The following is a 20,357-nucleotide window of genomic DNA, read 5'->3' on the forward strand; positions in this document are numbered from 1 at the left end:
AGAACAGCATGATGAGCAGGAGGAGGAGGAGGATGAGGACGAGGAGGAAAAGGAGTTGGATGTGGAGTTGGAAGAGGACGACAGGGAGGATGCAGGAGCCAAAAGCATGGCGGGGATGGGGTGGAGGAGCAGCAAGAGATAACATGACAACGTGGATGAAGGGGACGAAGAGGATGAGAAGGAGGCAGCAGTAGAGAACCGCATGAGGAGGAGGAGGAGGAAGAAGTATGAGACAACAGCATGAGGACGAGGACGAGGACGAGGAAGAGAGAGCAGGAGACAAAAGCGTGAAGAGAAGGGGAAGGCAGAGGAAGAGGAGGAAGAGCAGGAGGAGGGGGATGCAGCAGGAAGCAACACCATGAAGAGCAGGAGGATGAGGAGGAGGAGCAGTCAGCAGGAGAAAACAGCATAAGATGGATGAGGAAGAGGAGGTGAAGGAGGGGGCAACAGGAGAAAACAGCGTGACAGAGATGAGGAGGAGGAGGAAGCAGCAGGATAGAACAGCGTGATGAGGAGGAGGAGCAGAAAGAGGAGGAAGAAGAGAAAGAAGAAGAAGTGGTGGAGGAAAAAAAATAAGAGGAGTAGTAAGAGGAAGAAGAAGAGTAAGAACATGAGAAGGGACAGGAAGAGCAGGAGAACAAATAATAACATGAGGAAGAAAAGGATTAAGGGGGGAGAACTGGAAGAACAGGACGAAGAAGAAGAAGAAGTAGAAGAAGAACAAGAAGAAGAAGAAGGAGGAGGAGGAGGAGGAGGAGGAAGATTAGGGGGAGGAAGAATAGGAAAGAGAGGGTGAAGAGAGGAATATATAGCAGGGAGAAAAACAATATAGGGAGGAGGAGGAGGAGAATGAAGAACAGGAAGAAGGAGAGGAGGAAGACAAGGAGGTGGAGGAAGAGTAGGATGAGGAAGAAACAGGAGGAGGAACTAGCTTAACATGAGAAGGAGGAGCTGGAGGGAACTGAAGAAGAGAAGGAGAAAGGACGAGGAGGAAGAGGAGAAGCAAAAAGAAAGAGATGGAGGAGGAACAGGAGCTGGAGAAGGAGGAAGAACATGAGGAGGGGGAACAGGAAGAAGGAAGAGAGGAGGAGGGTTTGGCAGAGGAGAAGAGGGAGGCAGCAGCAGTCAACAGCTGAATAAGGAAGAGAACGGCGAGGAAGAAGAGGGAAGAGGATGACGAAAAGAAGGAAGAGGAGGACTAAGCACAGGAAGAGGAGCAGTATGAAGAGGAAGAGCAGTAGGAGGGGGAGTAAAAAGAGAAGTAAAAGCAGGAGGAGGAGGAGGGGGAGAACAAAGAGGAGCCAAAAAAGAAGGAGGAGCAGGAGGAGGAATGGGAAGATTAGGGGGAAGAAGAAGAGGAGGAAGAAGAAGTGAAGGAGGATGAAGAATAGGAGAAGGAGGAAAAAAGACCATGAGGAAGAAGAAGAGGAGAAGGAGGAGGGGAGGAACCGGAGGCAGAAGAGGAGGAGGAGGAAAGACGAGGAGGAAGTAGAGGAGGAAGAATACCAGAAGGAGGAGGAAGAGGAGGAAAAAGAAGAGGAGGAGGATGGGGAGGAGGAGGAACTGGAGGAAAAGGAGGCAGCGCTAGGTGAACAGGAGGAGGAGCAAGGCAAGGGGGATGATATGAAATCGAAGAAGGAGGATTAACCAGAAAAGGAGGAGGAGAAGGACGAACATAATGAGGAAAATAAGAAAAGGAAGAAAAGCATGATGAGGAGGATGAGGAGGAAGAGCAGAAGAAAGGAGGACTAAGAGGAACGGGAGGATTAGGAAGAGGCAGAACAAGAACAATTTATTGTTCACAAGAACAATAAATGCAAAGGAGCAGGAACTTGAGGAACCATTGGAGAAAGAGGGAAAGGAGGAGGAGGAGAAGGAAGAGGAGGAATGACAGGAAGAGGAGGAGAAAGGAAGTAAGGAGGAACAGGAGGAGCAGGCAAAAGCGGAAGAAAAGGGGGAGGATGAAGCAAAGAAGGAACAGGAAGAATGGGAGGAAAAGGAGGAGCAGGAAGAACAGAAAGGACAGGCAGAACAAAAGGAATAAGACTAAGAGCAGGGAGAGATGGAGGAGGAGGAGCAGAAGGAAGAGGAAGAAAAGGACGATGAGGAACAGAAGGATGAGGAGGAAGGAAAGGAGGAGGAAGAGCAGGAGGAGGTAGAGGACAAGGAGGAGGAGTAGGAACAGAAATAATATGAAAAATGGGAGGAGGAAGCATAGAGCAAAACAGGAGGAAGAGGAGGAGAAGTCTTGTGCTTTTCAACGTTCTCCTCATCCTTGCCATGCTATTGTCTCCTGCTGCCCTCTCCTCCTCCTCCTCCTCCTCATGCTTTTGTTCCGTGCTGCCTCATCATCATCATCATGCTGTCTTGTGCTGCCGCCTCCTCCTCCTCCTCATCAGGCTCTTCTCTCCTGTTGCCTCCCCGTCCTCCTCCACATCCTCCTCATCATGCTGTTGCTTCCTCCTGCCTCCTCCGCCTCCTCCTTGTCCTCCTCATCCTAATCCTCCTCATCTTCTTTTCTCTCCTCTTCAGCCTCATATGGCTTTCTCCAGCTGCCTCCTCCTCTTTCGCCTTTTCCTCACACTCCTTGTCATGCTGGTGTCATCTGCTGTCTCATCCCTCTCCTCTTTCTACTCCTCCTCTTCCTTGTCATGCTGTTATCTCCTGCTACCTCCTCCTTTTCATCATGCAGTTTTCTCTTTCTCCTTATCCTCCTCATCATCACGCTCTTGTCTCCTGCTGCCTCCTCCTCATCCTCCTCGTCATCATGCTGTTCCCTCTTGCTGCTTCCTCCTCCTCCTCCTTGCCCTGCTCTTTCCATCTGCTGCCTTCTCCTCTTCATCCTATTCATCCTATTCCTCCAGGAGGAAAAGACAGCAGGAGACAGTAGCGTAAAGAGAAAAAGAAGGCAGAGGAGGAGCAGAAAGAGTAGGACGGGGAGGTAGCAGGACAGAACAGAAAGAGAATGATGAAGGGGAGGAGGAGAAGGAGGAGGAAGCCATAGGAGACAACAGCATGAGGCAAAGGAGAAGGAGAAGGAGGACGAGGAAGCCGCAGGAGGCAACAGCATGATGTGGATGAGCGGGAGGAGGAGGAGGAGGAGGAGAAGGAGGAGGAGGAGGTGGAGGAGAGAATAGTATGGCAAGAAGGAGAAAATGGCAAGAAGGAGAAGATGGACAAGACGGAGAAAGAGGAGGAGGGGAGGGGGCTGCAGGAGTCAACTGCATGAGGAGGAGGAGGAGAAGGAGGAGGAGAAGGAGGAGGATGGGTTGAAGGAGGAGGAAGAGGGGGATAGAAAAGGAGATAAGTCAGAGAAGTAGGAGAAGAAGAATATAGGAGACAGGCATGGTGATGATGAGAAGTAGAAGGAGGAGGAAGAGGAGGAGAAAGAGAAGGAGGTGGAGGTAGCCTGAGAAAAGAGCATTATGAGGAAGAGGAGGAAGAGGCAGGAGACAAAATTATGATAAGTTGGTGGAGAAGAAGGTGAAGGAGGAGGAGGTGCATGTATCAGGAGACAACAGCATGATCAGGTTGAGGAGTGGGAGGATGAGAAGACAGAGGATGAAGAGGGGGAGGAGGAGGAGGAGGACGGCGCAGGAGACAACAGCAAGAAACAGTTGAGGAGTATGACATGGAGCAGGAGGCAGCAGGAAAGAAAACCATGACAAGAAGGAGGAAGAGGAAGAGGAGGAGGAGAAGGAGGAGAAGAGGAAGAGGAAGAGGAGGAGAATAATGCAACGGGAGTCTAAAGCGCAATGAGGAAGAGTAGGACTCAGAGGAGGATGAGGAGGAGGATAAGGAAGTGGAATAGGAGGAGAAGGAGGTGAGGAGGAGGAGAAGGAAGAGATGGAGGCATGAAGAGACAACAGCATGAGGACGAGGAGGAGGAGGCAGCAGGAGACAATAGCATGAGGGGGAGGAGGAGGAGGAAAAGGAGGAGGAGGAGGTGGCAGAAAAGAACAGCATGCCAAGGAGGACAAGGAGGAGGACAAGGAATAGGAAGAAAGAGGAGGAGGTAGGAGGAGACAACAGAATGACGAGAAGAAAGAGGAGGAGGAGGAGGAGGAGGAGGCAATGTAGGATGAGGGGGCAGGACACAACCTTATGTTGGGGAGGAGAAGGAGGATGAAGTGACAGCAGGATACAACAGCATGATGATGATGCGGAGGAGGCAGCAGGAGACAACAGCATGACGAGGAGCATGAGTAGAAGAAGGAGGAGGAGGAGGAGGTAGCAGGAGAAAACAGCATTATGAGGAAGAGGAGGAAGAGGCAGGGGACAAAAGCATGAGGAGGCGGAGGAGAAGGAGGTGGAAGAGGAGGAGGAGGGGGAGAAGGAGAAGGTGGAGGAGGAGAAAGTGTCAGGAGAGAACAGCAAGACAAGGGTGACAAGGAGAAGAAAGAGCAGTAGGAGGAGGAAGCAGGACACCGCAGTATGACGAGGAAGAGGAGGAGAAAGGAGGAGGAGACAACAGCATGATGATGATGAAGAGGAGGAAGCAGCCGAAAAGAATAGTATGGCGAGGAAGAGGAGAAGTAGGAGCAGGAGACAGAGGGGGATGAGAAGAGGGAGGAGAGAAGAGCATGATGAGGAAGACGAGGAGGAGAGGAGAAGGCGCAAGAGGAGGAAGAGGCAGGGGAGAACAGAATGATGAGGAGGACGAGGAGGAGGCGGTGGGAGTAGGGGAGGGGCCGGAGGAGGAGAAGGTAGCAGGGGACAACGGCATGACAAGGAGAAGGAAGAGGACGAGGAGGAAGTGGAAGCAACAGGAGGCAACAGGATGAGGGAGGAGGCTACTGGAGGCAGTAGGAGGCAATTGGAGGCAACCGGAAGTGGAGGGAGATGCAAATGGAGGCAACAAGAGGCCACAAGAGGAGGAGGACAAGGAGAGAGTAGGCAACAGGAAGGAATTGAGGATACAGGAGGAGGAGGAGAGAGGAGGCAAGAGGACGGAATAGATGATACCGGAGGATGTGGAGGAAGAGGAGGAGAAAGCAACAGGAGGCCACTGGAATTCAGGAGGAGGAGGAGGAGGAGGAGGAGGAGGAGCAGTCGACAGAAGGAAACAGGAGGTAAGACAAGGAGTACAAGATGGAGAAGAAGAAGGAGGCAACAGAAGGAGGAGAAGGAGAGATTAGGGAACAGGAGGAAGAGACAACACGAGGCAGCAGGAGACAATAGGAGGCAACAAGAGGCAAGAGGAGCAGAAGGACGGAGAAGGCAAGAGAAGGTGGAGGCCAAATGAGGCAAGAGGAGGAGGAGAAGGCAACAGGAGGACCAGGAGGAAACAGGAGATAACAGGAGGAGGAGGAAGAGGAGGAGAAGAAGGTGGAAACAGGAGAAAAGAGGATGCAAGCGGAGGAAGAGGAAGGAAGAACAGGACCAGGAGGTAAATGGAGGCAACAGGAGGAGGAGGAGGAGGCAACAGGTGGCAGCAGGAGGAGAAGAACGCAACAGGAGGCAGCAGGACGAGGAGGAAGAGGCAAATGGAGGCAACAAGAGGCTCAAGGAGGAAGAAATGGAGGAGGCAAGAGGAAGCCGTAGGAGACAGCAGGAGGGGGAAAAAGCGGAGGCAAGAGGAGGACACAGTAGGGCACAAGAGGTAACGGAGGAGGAGGCAACAGGACGTCACAGGAAGCAACAGAGGGGCAAAGGAAGAGAGGGAGGAGGAAACAGTAGGCAACAGGAGGCAGTATGAGAAGGAGGCAACCAGAGGTGACAGGAGGCAATAGGAAGCAAGCTGAGGATGAGAAGGAGAAGGAGGAGGGAAGAGCAGGCAACGGGAGGAGCAGATGGTACCAGGAGGCAAGAGGAGGAGGCAAAACCAGGAAGCAAGAGGAGGGAACAGGAGGAGAAGACAACAGGAGGTATCAGGCGGAGGAGGAGGCAATAGGAGGAAACAGGAGCAGGAGGCAACAGGAGGCGGTAGGAGCAGGAGAAGGAGAGTCCTCCTCCTCCTTTCCTAATCCTCCTCTTCCTCCTTTTCATGCTCTGTTCTTCTGCTGTTTCTGCCTTCCTCCACCTTGCCATTCTGTCATCTCCTGCTCCCCCTCCTCCTCCTCCTCCTCCTCCTCATGCTGTTGTCTCCTGCTGCCTCCTCACTATCATCAGCATCAGCATCATGGTGTAGTCTTCTTCTCCCTCCTGCATTCCTCCTCCTCCTTGTCCTTGTCCTCCTTGTCATGCTTTCTTCTGCTGCTGCTTCTTACTCCTCTTCTCCTCCTCCTCCTCCTCCTCACACTGTTCTCTCCTGCTACTGCCTTTTCCTTCTCCTCTTTTTCCTTGTCATGCTGCTTTCTCCTGCTGCCTCCTCCTCCCCTCCTCTTGCTCTTTCACCACCTCCTCATCAGGCTTTAATATTGCTGCCTCCTCCTTCTCCTCCTCCTTGTCATGCTGTTGTTGCCTGCTGCCTCCTCCTCCTTCTTACACTGTTCTCTCCTCCTGCTTCTTCCTCCTCCTCCTCCTCCTCCTCCTTCTCCTCCTCCTTTCTTTTTCTCCTGCTGCCTCCTCCTCCTCGTCATGCTGTTGTCTCCTTCTGCCTTCTCGTACTCCTCCCCCTTCCCTCCCTCCTCCTCATCCTCATGCTCCTCATCCTCGACATTCTCCTCATCATCATCATCATCTGTTTTCTCTTGATACCTCCTCGTCATCCTTTTCATGCTGTTCTCTTCTTCTGCCTCTTCTTCCTCCTCATCTTCCTTCTCCTCCTCGTCATAATGTTTACTCCGTCTGTCTTCCCCTGCTCCCCCTCCTCATCCTCCTCCTCCTCTTCATGCTCTTCTCTTCTTCGGCTTCTTCTGCATCCTCATTTTCCTCCTCCCCCTAGTCATAATGTTGTCTCTGGCTGTCTTCCCCTCCTCCTCCTCCTCGGCATTCAGGTGTCCCCTGCTGTATCCTCCTCCTCCTCTTTTTTCTTGTCACAGAGTTTTCTTCTGCTTCCTCCTCCTTCTTGTCCTCCTCCTTCTGGTCCTCCTCCTCTTCCTACTCCTCCGCTTCCTCTTCCTCCTCCTCCTCCTCATCCTATTTTCTCCTGCTGCCTCCTTCACCTCCTGCCTTTAATCCTACTCCTTGTCATGCACTTTTCTGTTGCTGATGCCTCCTCCTCCTGCTGCTCTGCCTGCTCCTCAATATCATCATGCCGTGGTCTCCTGCTGCCTCCTTCTCTTCCTCTTTATCATGCAGTTTTCTCTTTTGGCATCTTTCTCCTCATCCTCATCCATGTCATGCTCTTGTCTCCCTCGGCCTCCTCCTCCTCCTCCTTCTCATCATGCTTTTGTTGACTGCTGTTGCGTCCTCCTCCACTTTCTACTCCTCCTCCTCCTCCTTGTCATGCTGTTGTCTCCTGCTGCCTCATCCTCCTCCTCTTCTTCCTCATCACGCAGTTTTCTTCCGCTACCTCCTCATTATCCTCCTCCTCCTCCGCTTCTTCTTCCTCCTCCTTCTCAACCTGTTTTACCCTGATGCCTCCTCCTCCTCCTGCTCCTCCTGCTCCTCCTCCTCATCATCATGATGGTCTCCGGCTGCATCCTCCGCCTCCTCTTCATCATGCAGTTTTCTCTTTCCAACTTCTCCTCATCCTACACCTCGTCATGCTGTTGTCTCTTGCTGCCTCGTCCTCATCCTACTTACCCTACTCTTTCCTCCTGCTGCCTTGTCCTCTTCATCATCCTCCTTCTCCACTTCCGCCTCCTCCTCCTTCTCCTTCTGCTCCTCCTGTTGTTGTCTCCTGCTGCCTCCTCATCCTCCTCCTCCTCATCATGCTTTTCTTACCTACTGCCTCCTTTTCACCATGCTGTGGTCTCCAGTTGCTTTCCCATGCTGCCTCCTCTTCCTACTTCTCCTCCTCCTCCTCTTCCTCCTCCTCATCTTGCTCTTGTGTCTTGCTGCCTCCTTCTCCTTGTCCTATGTGGTCTCCTGATGCCTCCCTCTCCTCTGCCTCCACCTCCTGGTCATGCTGTCGCATCTTGGTTCCTCCTCCTCTTCCTCCTCCTCCTTCTATTTGGTTATGTTATCTGCTGCTGCTCCCTCCTCCTCCTCCTAATCCTCCTCCTAATCCTCCTCCTTCTCCTCCTTGTCATGCTCGAGAGGGCTTTAAACTAGGTTCGAAGGGGGAAGGGGATAAAACCAGGCTCACTGGAGTTGAGCCTAGGGGTAGCATGCCCATGCTGGGGGCGAAATCGATAGCCCAGCTCAAGTGCATCTACACCAATGCACGCAGCATGGGCGGCAAACAGGAGGAGCTGGAAGCCATTGTGCAGCGGGATAGCTATGACTTAGTTGCCATCACAGAAACACGGTGGGGTGACTCCCACGATTGGAGTGCTGCAATGGATGGCTATAAACTCCATTTTAGGAGTGGTGGGTGATGTGGTGGTCGGAGGCCGTCTTGGGCTTAGCGACCATGAAATGATAGAATTCGTGGTGAAGTAAGGAGGCGGGCCAGCAAAACTGCAACCGTGGACTTCCAGAGGGCGGACTTTGGCCTGTTCAGGACACTGGTTGAGAGAGTCCCTTGGGAGACAGTCCTGAAGGGCAAAGGGGTCCAGGAAGGCTGGACATTCTTCAAGAAGGAAGTCTTAAAGGCACAGGAGCAGGCTGTCCCCATACGCCATAAGAACGGGTGGGGAAGACGACCGGCCTGGCTGAACGGGGAGCTCTTGCTGGGACTCAGGAAAAAAACGAGAGTTTACCGCTTGTGGAAGAAGGGGCAGGCGACTCAAGAAGAGTACAGGGATCTCGTTGGCTCGTGCAGAGAGGAAATGAGAAAGGCAAAAGCCCAGCTAGAACGCAATCTGGCCGCTGTCGTTAGAGACAACAAAAAAATGTTTTTACAAATATATTAATGACAAGAAGAGAGCCAAGGAGAATCTTCATCCTTTATTGGATGCGGGGGGGGAACATTGTCACCGAAGATGAGGAAAAGGCTGAGGTACTTAATGCCTTCTTTGCCTCAGTCTTTAATAGTCAGACCAGTTATCCTCAGGGTATTCAGCCCCCTGAGCTGGAAGACAGGGACGGCGAGCAGGATAAACCCCCCATAAACCAAGAGGAAGCAGTTAACGACCTGCTACGCCACCTGGATGCTCACAAGTCTATGGGGCCGGATGGGATCCACCCGAGAGTGCTGAGGGAGCTGGCAGAGGTGCTCGCCAAGCCACTCTCCTTCATTTATCAGCAGTCCTGGTTGGCGGGGGAGGTCCCGGACGACTGGAGGCTTGCCAATGTGACACCCATCTACAAGAAGGCCGGAAGGAGGTTCGAGGGAACTACAGGCCTGTCAGCCTGACCTCAGTGCCGGGGAAGATTATGGAGCGGTTCATCATGAGGGCGCTCACAAGACATGTAATGGACAACCAAGGGATCAGGCCCAGCCAGCACAGATTCATGAAAGGCAGGTCCTGCTTGACCAACCTGATCTCCTTCTATGACCAGGTGACCCACCTAGTGGATGAGGGAAAGGCTGTGGATGTGGTCTACCTGGACTTCAGTAAGGCCTCTGACACCGCCTCCCACAGCATTCTCCTCGAGAAGCTGGCAGCTCATGGCTTAGACAGGTGTACTCTGCACTGGGTAAAAAACTGTCTGGACAGCCGGGCCCAGAGAGTTGTGGTGAATGGAGTTCAATCCAGTTGGCAGCCGGTCACGAGCGGTGTTCCCCAGGGCTCAGTTTTGGGGCCGGTCTTGTTCAATATCTTTATCAAGGATCTGGATGAGGGGATCGAGTGCACCCTCAGTCAGTTTGCAGATGACACCAAGTTCGACGGGAGTGTTGCTCTGCTTGAGGGTAGGAAGGCTCTGCAGAGGGACCTGGACAGGCTGGATCGATGGGCCCAGGGCAACTGTATGAGCTTCCACAAGGCCAAGTGCTGGGTCCCGCACTTCGGCCACAACAACCCCATGCAGCGCTACAGGCTTGGGGAAGAGTGGCTAGAAAGCTGCCTGCCGGAAAAGGACCTGGGGGTGCTGGTTGACAGCCGGCTGAACATGAGCCGGCAGTGTGCCCAGGTGGCCAAGAAGGCCAATGGCATCCTGGCCTGTATCAGAAAGAGTGTGGCCAGCAGGAGTAGGGCAGTGATCTTGCCCCTGTACTCGGAACTGGTGAGGCCGCACCTCGAATCCTGTGTTCAGTTTTGGGCCCCTCACTACAAGAAGGACATCGAGGTGCTGGAGCGTGTCCAGAGAAGGGCAACGAAGCTGGTGAAGGGTCTGGAGAACAAGTCTTATGAGGAACGGCTGAGGGAACTGGGACTGTTTAGTCTGGAGAAGAGGAGGCTCGGGGGAGACCTTATCGCGCTCTACAACTACCTGAAAGGAGGTTGTAGCGAGGGGAGTGTCGGTCTCTTCTCCCAAGTAACAAGCGATAGGACGAGAGGAAATGGCCTCAAGTTGCGGCAGGGGAGGTTTAGATTGGACATGAGGAAAAATTTCTTTAGTGAAAGAGTGGTTAAACATTGGAACAGGCTGCCCAGGGAAGTGGTTGAGTCACCATCCCTGGAAGTATTTAAAAGACGTGTAGATGTGGCACGTAGGGACATGGTTTAGGGGGCATGGTGGTGTTGGGTTGACGGTTGGACTCGATGATCTTAGAGGTCTTTTCCAACCTTAGTGATTCTCTGATTCTTTGATTCTAAGGTCAGGTTGGACGGGGCTCTGAGCAACCTGATCTAGTTGAAGATGTCCCTGCTCACTTCAGGGGGGTTGGACCAGATGACCTTCAAAGGTCCCTTCCAACCCAAACTATTCTATGATTCTACGAGTCTATCGTTTGAAAAATTCATTTGCTGCTTCTCTCCTTCTAAAATGTTAAGCTGTGAAGAATTCATATCACAGACCTGTGGAATGAATTTCTCCGAGGTCTCCCACAAATACCTAGGTGCCAGTTTGATTCAGGTACTAAAGTGACAATTGACATGGGAGGGATTTAACTTTTCATACATGAAAACACCTTTAGGAAATGCAGCAAAATAGACAGCTTACTCATAAGCTCTGCAGCATTGTTCATACGTACTTGCTCTGCTTTTTTTTTTTTTGTCTACTACTCTTGCTTGTTTGATACGTGTTTTCCTTTGCACCGTTCTGAATAAACTGTCCCTTTCAACTTAAATTGTTTGACCGTATGTTTTCAAGTGAAACATTTATTTTACCCATTTTCAGATGGTTTTTAATCTAGCTTATTATCTAGACTTAAATATTCAAGACAAATAAAAATGGCACTCAGAATATATTGAGGTCGAATTGGAAATAAGTAGCCCATAAGCCTTTTCTGTGTTAACTGTAGAAGTTGACATGCTACATTGCTAGAGAGCTGTATTCACAAACTACCAAAGTGGAATTGTATTTCCCTAACTAATGCATCATGAAAATTATAGCTACCATTGTGAAAATTGTTAATGTTAGGATGTGTATGTATTGGGAAGAAAAAAATGTTGATGTTCGTATGACTTCTTAACAGCCCACCTATAAATACTAGCGTGGTAAAAGCGGACACAGCAGTTCAAGGAAAGCGGTGTCCTTCCCTGGCTGCTAACAATTTTGAAGTGTCCTTTTCGATCATTGCCAGCCATTTAAACAGTGAAATACATATTAGCATTCTCACTAGATGGTTGTAATATTGTGGATACTGTGATATATTCAGGTATGAAAAAGATACTCTAGAGTTGGCGTTTTATTAGTTGCATGGTTAAATAATTTTTATGGCTCAGCAAAACCTGTTTGAAGTCTAAAAAAATTCTAATGTTTTCTTTAGGTGTGACGTAAGAAGAATGTAGATCAGTATATCTCTACTTGTGAGTCCTGTTTGAAACTCACATCAACAAAAGAATTCCTTTTTTTTGTGGGTGTTTCCGTCAAACTCTCCATACAGAACTGATGGAACTGGGCTGTGAAGACGCAAGTTTGGTCTTGACCAGTTCTTTCCGGCTGGGACACATCTTCTCAAGCTAGCACACTCATTCGTCAGGTCTTTGGAGGACTTCTAAGATCCAGAGGTACTTTTTACAAATATTACCATCCTTAGAATGATCTGTGGCTCTTTCTCTGTTTGTGGTAAACAGCTTCTGGTATGCGGCAGTATGTCCAGCGTGCCTAAAGTAGTATGTCTTGGTCATTGAAATGGGCAGAGTTAGTCTCCTTCCCAACCTGAGAAGCACGTCTCTTTGCCTTCCAGTAACGTGCTTCAGCTGCAACGCCGTTTCCAACACCTACGAGGCATTCCTTGATATTCCTTTGGATATCAAGGTACGATGGTTTGAAATTGTGGTGCAAAATGTTTCAAGGCCCCTGCAGGGGGCCCAGTTTATCTCCAGTAAACTCCATTGACTTCAGACTGTGGGCTGTTGTCACGCAAGAGCTTGGTGGTGGATGGGAAGGGAACTGGCCTTGTGTGCTCCTTCTGCGGAAGCCCTGTAAACGGTCTCCCTGTGCTGTGTGCTGGGCATCAGCTGGGCAAAAAGGATGGTATCTACAGCCATGATGACACTGTCATACCACCCTGCTTTGGACTACCTCAATACGCGTCTGATTGCTGTGCGGATGGCTTTGATTGCTTTTGCTATTTTTGACCATGCGTACCACAAGCAACTCTGGTCCTACCGCCCAGGGGTTGCCGTCTATTGGGATAGCGCTGGGACCACACGCGTAGCTATTCTTGGGAGTCTGAGTTTCCAGGAGCTTAGTGCTCCCCTTTCTTTCTCATCCCGGCAGCCTCATCGGCCACTGGAGCTCTGGAAGACTTTGTCAAACCTGAGCAGCTGGATGGCGACAATGGCTATAAATGTAGCAAGTAAGATCATTCCCAATGACATCTTCACAGCAGATACCGGGTTACGGTATTGCATGTCTGGGAGCACTAGTTATGTTTGGACTTAATTGAGAAACCCCGTCATGAGACAGCTTGGGTTTTTTTCATTTTTGTTCCTTCCCCGTACAACTAATCCACCCGAATCATCCAGAACTTGGAAAATAAAGCATTTGTTTCTAAGACGGGTAATGTTTTTTCCCTTCTCCCTGTATATTTGGAAAGCTTTGATGAGAATGTTACTCCTGGCCTTGTCTGCCCTGGAGATGGTCAACCTTCCTAGCTATGAAGTTGCCCACTGAACTACCCCTATGGCCAGAAGGGAAAAGACATGTCCCATATGTAGTGGTGAGCCGAAGCAAGGAGGAGCTCTGGACACTGATTTGGCAACAGCCGCTTCCTCAAGAAAGCAGTCAACAGTTTCGTTTCCAAGGCTTTTTGGATGCTTGCGTCGTGTCGAGGAGACCGCAGTCCTCGGAACAGTAGCAGCCCCTGCTGGCTCTCTCAACAGTGTCATGCCTAGTTCTTCTGTCGCAAAGACTGCAGACTGCTGCTCTCCAAAGTGAGCCACCCTAGACCGAAGCTACCTTCAGTGAGAGCGTATGGACTTAAGGGGTCTGAAGTGCAAACATGCGCATACGATAGTTGGACAAAACAAGCCTTAACTCAACCATACATGGGTGGGGGTAGAGTAGGGAGAAGATAGGTGTCGTGGCTTAATCTCAGTTGGCAACTAAGCACCACGCAGCCGCTCGCTCACTCCCCCCCACCCTGGTGGGATGGGGGAGAGAATTGGAAGAGCACAAGTGAGAAAAACTCGTGGGTTGAGATAAAAACAGTTTAATAATTGAAATAAAATAATAATAATAATAATGATGTGATAATAATACTACTACACAAAGCAAGTGATGCACAGTACAATCACTCACCACCCGCCGACCGATGCCCAGCCAGTCCCCGAGCAGCGGCCCCCCCGGCCAGGTTTCCCCAGTTTAGGTACTGAGCATGACGTCACATGGTATGGAATGTCCCTTTGGCCAGTTTGGCTGTGCCCCCTCCCAGCTTCTTGTGCACCTGCAGCCTTCTCAGTCAGTAGAGCATGGGAAGCTGAAAAGTCCTTGGCTAGTGCAAGCTTTACCTAGCAACAGCTAAAACGTGGGTGTGTCATCAACTTTGTTCTCATCCTAAATCCAAAACACTGTACCAGCTACGAGGAAGGAAATTAACTCTATCCCTGCCGAAACCAGGACAATATGTTGCAACAGTTGGGGCTGTGCTTGTTTTCAAGGTGTGAACAGCTGCATCCAAGAGGCTTACAATACATCATTCCTCCAATGTCCTGACAGTGTGCTTGAAGAGATTTCGTGCTTTCTCTGGCAGAAAGATTAGCAAGGTGTGTATACAAGTGCACTGCAACCTTGTCTGCTTGGAAGGAGACCTTTCCCGAAGACGAATCCTTTTTTGGAAGTTGCTAATGTTTGCACACGATGGCTATCGAGTGCAGCTGTCTAAGAACAATCAATGCAACAGCTATGCCTTGCTCTTTCCCTCGTGGTAAGAGGAAAGTTCCAATGCGAAGATAAGCACCTACGGTGCGCGTGAAGAACTGGTTTGGCCAAGAACAGTTTTCTGCCGCTTAAATGATGAAATGGCAACACCTGGTTCGGATGAACCAAGATTATCTATTTCTATACCTCTAGCCTGTGCTTGGTGACAAGGTTTTCTCAGGCTGCTTCCTGAAGACTCTCGGGATAATTTTGGAGTCGTCTCGGTCTCTCTTTAGGTTGTGCAGTATCCGGAATATTTGGACCTTGGTGCATATGTGTCTCAGGCGGCTGGAGAACCACTCCTCTATTCCTTGTATGCCGTCCTGGTACATGAAGGTTCCGGCTGTCAGACAGGACACTATCACTGCTTCATAAAGGTAAAAGTCAACTTTGTGATTTGCGTTGGTGTATTGTGTCCTGCAGGGGTGTCCTGCCTGTGTTTTTGTTTTAAAAACCCTGCAGTTCATCTGAAGATAGCGCTGCCTTTCTTTGCAGGCCAGCGATGGACGGCGGGACAAGATGAATGAGGCCTCTGTGGTTCTTTGTGACATCGAGACGGTCCTCTGCCAGCATGCATATTTACTGTTCTATGCCAGGTAAGAACAAGTGTGAAAGGGTGTTCAGAATACACTCCCTCTCCTGTTACTGATCTCGTTGGTGCTGTTCTCCTCCGGTGGGTTTTGCTTTCTCTCCCAGGAGAGAATGGCTGTTGGTCCGGTTGAGTTCTGTCTGTTCTGCAATTCGCCAGGTCCTTTCTTCTCCTTCCTTGTCTGGCACTAAACTGTTGCGCTTGTATAAATTGCTAGCTGTCTGCTCTCTGAGACTGGCTAGCTGCGAGAGGAGGCGGAATGGAGCTCCGAGAGGGTGTAAAGATGAGTTACTGCTCTAAAAGGGACAGGCATGGCTGGAAGACCATGATCGCATTTCCAGCTTCTAGTGCCAGTTCAGTCTTCTGCGTGTCTTATCAAGTGCTGCCAGAAGGTGGCAGGATGAGACTGGAGCCACGAGGAGGCTGCAAGAACAACCCTTGACTAGGATCACTGTCGTTTCTCCAGGCACCGTGATTTGACCCCTGGAGCAGGCACTGAATGCCAAGGGACAAAGAGCACTTGCGTGGCAAAGCTGGGCCACGTGCTGAAGAGTCCATTTGCTGGAGGCATCGTGGGACTGAGAAATCAAGGAGGTGGAGAAAATATGCAGAGGGTCCAAGGGAAGAGAAAAACACGGGACTCTGCAGGAACTCCCCCGCAGCACTGTGGCAGGAAGAAAGCGCGCTCTGACACTGAGGAGGGGGAGAAGCTGAACAGAAGCCAACCAGACTGTCTGCCTCCCAGGCGGAGGCACACGCGCCGCACGGAAACGCAGAAGCGCACTCACCATCGGCTGGCGTGTGGCAGTGGGAACCTGCACAGCTCTTCCCACAGGGAGAGAAACAGCCCTGGTGATGGCAGAAGCTCCGGAAGAGAAGATGTGCACGGCTTGAGCGGCCACAGGGCGGACTCGCATCCTGGTTCGGTAGGTGAGCAGCAGCCGGGGAAATACTCGCTTGAACAACGTGCGCTCCCACCAGTGCCAGTTCACCCAGAGGCTGCAGGCTCTTGCCAGGCAAATGAAAAAGAAACATGCAGAAAGAGGAAACAGTCCTGCGCAGAGGGGGGCGACAGTGCACCCAAAAGGTGGCGGCGAAAGACAGAAGCATTCTGGTGATCCACAATTGAAAAAGAAATGCAAGAAAGTGAAGAAGAAAAAGAAATCCAAAGAAAACTCTGGAGAGGAGGACTGAAAATCACCAGGAAATGTTGCCTCACTCTTTGCCAGGTGTTTCAGGTGCGTGGCTTACGGACAGAAGCGTTCGGTACTTGTGACTGAGCTTGCCATCACAACCTGCAACTGACCATCAAAGGCTGCAGACAAACGTTCTCAAAAGCATGCTAACCACCAAACTTGACATTTATGATCGAAACAACAAAATTGCCGTCATAACCAAACCCAGTCCTAAGTGGCGCTTGTGATTTCTGTAGAAAGTTTGACCGTTGAACAAAGAACAGAAGGGTTTGGGGCTTTTTTGAAATTGTTTAACTTGCGACTTCCTTTATGAAAGCACCCTTGTGATCCTGAACGGTGGAAGCTTTCTACACCTGCTGAGCATATTAAATTAGCATGTAGAGATCTCAGAGAAAATAATGCCCGGGAACAGAGCATCTCCAGAGGCTCAGGTCACTTGTGTGTGGTTCATGGTGTCTTCTCCCAGGTGCGACATTTGGTACAAGAGAGACAACAGAAACAAGGCATTACAAACATTGCCACTGACGGTCCCCATCAACAGGGTCATCGTGTTAAGAAAACGGCTTTCCACTCTTCCTTCTTCCTTGTTTCGGTGAAGAACCTCGTTTCCTGGCAAACTTGGGCAGTGGAGTTTGAGTAAAGAAGACAACACTTCACCTTGAAGATGCTTTTGCTGTGTCCCGCAAGAGCTGCAGTTCATGCACCTTCTGGCCCATTTCTGAGCCTGTCGCAAGGCATCCTAGATAGGAAATTGGTTTCTGAGGTAAAACTGAGGCAGAAACACGTAGGCATTTCTTCCTCACAGAAAGTATAAACACCCAGCTCCCAAGCCTACCGTGAGACTCGCTGCAAAATGAGCGAAGGTGCTTCTCCATCGGCATCCTCTTTCATCTCCAAATGCCGGTGCTTGGGACTCCCGTGCCCTCTAGAAATCGTATCCAGTGAGAGAGAGGCATTGAGAACGGGGACGTGAGCAGGAACGGGGTCCAGGTGAGTAGCCAAGCGCAGGGATCTTTCTTGGCAGCAGTCATGCTCTGGTGACCTGTGTAAAAGCCAGTTCCTCGCCGGCCTAGGAGAGAGGCAAGGACACTTCAGCACAGAATTACCAAGGGAATTTATTCTTTTTATTTAGCTATGCGTACAGCACCTGCATAACACAGTTCTCTATGCCTGCCCTATCATCTTCTCAAGCACATATGACATCAAAAAACACCTTCACAAATCACATAGCAACTCCTGCCCTATCAGCTACTCAGCCACCAGTAACGTCACAAGCACCTGAGAAAGCAATGGGCTAGTTCCTGCCACGAAAGACAATCACAGACACCTAGGCAGGCCATGCGTCTTTTCCTACCTATCTGCTGCTCAGTCACAAGTGATATCACTAGCATCTTGTCCTGGTTTCGGCAGGGATAGAGATAATTTCCTTCCTCGTAGCTGGTACAGTGTTTTGGATTTAGGATGAGAACAAAGTTGATAACGCACCCCTGTTTTAGTTGTTGCTAGGTAAAGCTTGCACTAGCCAAGGACTTTTCAGCTTCCCATGCTCTACTGACTGAGAAGGCTGGAGGTGCACAAGAAGCTGGGAGGGGGCACAGCCAAACTGGCCAACGAAACATTCCATACCATGTGACGTCATGCTCAGTACATAAACTGGGGAAACCTGGCAGGGGGGGGCCGCTGCTCAGGGACTGGATGGGCATCGGTCGGCGGGTGGTGAGCAATTGTACTGTGCATCACTTGCTTTGTGTAGTATTATTATCTTATTATTATTATCATTTTATTTCAGTTATTAAACTGTTTTTATCTCAACCCACGACTTTTTCTCACTTGTGCTCTTCCAATTCTCTCCCCCATCCCACCGGGGTGGGGGTGGGGCGGGGAAGTGAGCGAGCGGCTGTGTGGTGCTCAGTTCCCGACTGAGGTTAAACCACGACACATCTGCACAAGTGATTTAAAAACTCCTGCCCTATCAGTTACTCAGCAGCAGGTGACACCACAAGCACCTGCAGCAGAAGCCAGGTCCCCGCTCCTTCCCCATCAGCTGCTCAGCCACCAGTGCCTTCACAAGACCCTGCACAGTATGAGCATCCTCAGTTTCAACAGGCCATCTTTTCCACCTCCATCTCTGTCTTGCCTCCTGTCTCTCCGGGCTCTTCTCTCGGCCAGGCACTTTTCTCAGTCACTCCGTAACCTCCCGATGCCTTTTACGATCATCGTGTTTCTGTGGCAGATGGTACCTTGAAAGCACTGTCCCAGCCATGTGACCTGCACCTATTTCTCTTCTCCCTCTGCTTTGTGCTCTGGGCGTTTGATGCTTTTTTTGACCTCATAGGCCCTTTTGCCCTGGCTCCCTCCTGCTGTTAAACCCTGTTCCTGCAAGAGAAGTGGCAATCAGTCGGTGTCCCCTCTGTGGCATCTTATCTGCATCTCTCTGACCTGGACAGCTGGCGGGAACTGTCACCATCAGCCCCAGCTGTACCTGAAGTTTTCTCCTCGCACAGGCTCAGCTCTGGCTGTGCTTCGTGTGGAACGTGGTTCCTGAAGGAAAACAGCAAAACTCAACGTAACTCCTGGGCAATGTCCTGCTGGGAGAGCTGAGTTGAAGGCAGGTTGGCAGCAAGCCCCAAGGCTGGTCCAGGGGTGCTCCCTGTCCCCCGGCTCAGCCACAGGTCCCACATCTGGCTCTCTTGTTACCAAAAGGGATTTGCCTGCATTTTTCTTCCCTTCTAGTTCATGCACAGGTATCGGGAAAAAAGGCAGCAAAAGTATGCACTAGCTAAAACCCGTTCCTATTGCCAGTACTAAAGGTGCTCTCGGCTGGGAGCATGAGAAGGACGCCATGTTACAACTCTTGATTCCTGATATGCAATCCTAAGACTAGTCACATACTCATTTTTACAATTTACAGAACCTATTGGCTTTAGCCACAACAGTGCCTGTTACCGTGCGCTTTTGAGTATTTGTACATGCGAACCCCCGCTGGGCAAGTCCGCTTAATGCATATTTATTAGCTGAGTTTGCAAGACTTTGTTGCAACTTGGCTGCTTTCAGCCAGTTTGGTCTGGTTCCTGCTAGCAGCAAACCCGCTTACACAGCTGAGATCACTGTCGGTCAAGTTCAATTGTGCATGTCTTGGGAGCCATCTTTACATTGTAGCTTTTTCTTAGGTAACATTCCCTCCTTTTGTTTTGTGCATACCTGCACACCTTCAATTGGAGCAGAATAGTATTCGTAACCACTAATTTGAGCAAGACAGGCTGGGCATGCTTGAGTAAACCAGCACACCGTAATCCCTAAAATAAGCAAAACTCCTAATATCGTTAACACTAAACTGATAAATTGTTTCAATATTGGGGTAGTAGAAGGAAATACATTTGACATCCAGTTCCACCGTTCTATTTCTTCTGGGTCCTGTCTTACATTTTGTGCCAAAGTTTGAAAGTTTTACGGTTGGGCTTCTACAGGTTTACTGTTATCTGTGAGATCGAAACAACAAAGTCCTTCACAATCTTCACACCCGTGGTTGGCCCTCAGTAACAAGTAGTCTATGGCTGCTCTGTTTTGTAAGATTGCTTCCCTGTTCGACTGCTGCTCCTCCTCTACTAATGCAATCAAAGCGGAGGGGGCATTCCAAGTTTTTGCTGGCGTACAGACCACCTTTGTCAGCTGGAGGTTGGCTCCTAGTGCTAGTGCAGGGACTCCCACCAATGAGATGCTTAAGGCTACTGCTTCCGCTTTCCTTAACAGGCTTGTATTTGAGTCACAATCCAACGGTAGAGCCTGAGGTAGGCTCCTTCTGCTTCTTTTTGCCTAATATTTGGACGAGGTATTTCTTGTTAGTAGGGACACTTTGAGTCTTCCAAGCGTGCACGGTCCGCCGGTTGCATTTTTGGGTACGTAAATACAGGCCTGGTGTCCACGTCACAGAAATCATCCTTTTGGCAGATAGATCTACCAGCAGAATAATAGGAAGCCTTTGTTGTTGTGTTACAGATTAAATCATTGGGGTTCAAGTTTACTGATGGTGCAGTAGCGTTAACCAGATCCATGCAAAATTCTGCTGGAGTAACACTGAGAAGTTGGCATCACATAGCACGTTGAGCTGTCCATGCGGCCAGCGTTGAGACTTTTCCTATGCTGGGAAGCTGACTATAGGTTAGGTTCACCTCAAAGCTGGACAAGTTTGAGTCGTTATGTATTAGCGACCGGGGCTGCGCTCACGCCTA

At 50.3% G+C, this 20,357-nt stretch overlaps 1 long non-coding RNA gene across 1 annotated transcript; it reads right to left on the reverse strand.

Moving 5' to 3' along the window:
- Positions 1 to 16,611: 16,611 nt before the first annotated feature.
- LOC143173787 (uncharacterized) lies at positions 16,612 to 17,525 on the reverse strand. The gene is made up of 3 exons (XR_012997776.1): positions 17,483 to 17,525; positions 16,964 to 17,197; positions 16,612 to 16,867 (listed from the first exon to the last, which is right to left on the reverse strand). It is a non-coding gene; the product is annotated as an uncharacterized LOC143173787 (long non-coding RNA).
- Positions 17,526 to 20,357: the final 2,832 nt, after the last annotated feature.

This window comes from Aptenodytes patagonicus, unplaced genomic scaffold (genome assembly GCF_965638725.1).
Source record: "Aptenodytes patagonicus unplaced genomic scaffold, bAptPat1.pri.cur scaffold_273, whole genome shotgun sequence".
NCBI lineage: Eukaryota > Metazoa > Chordata > Aves > Sphenisciformes > Spheniscidae > Aptenodytes > Aptenodytes patagonicus.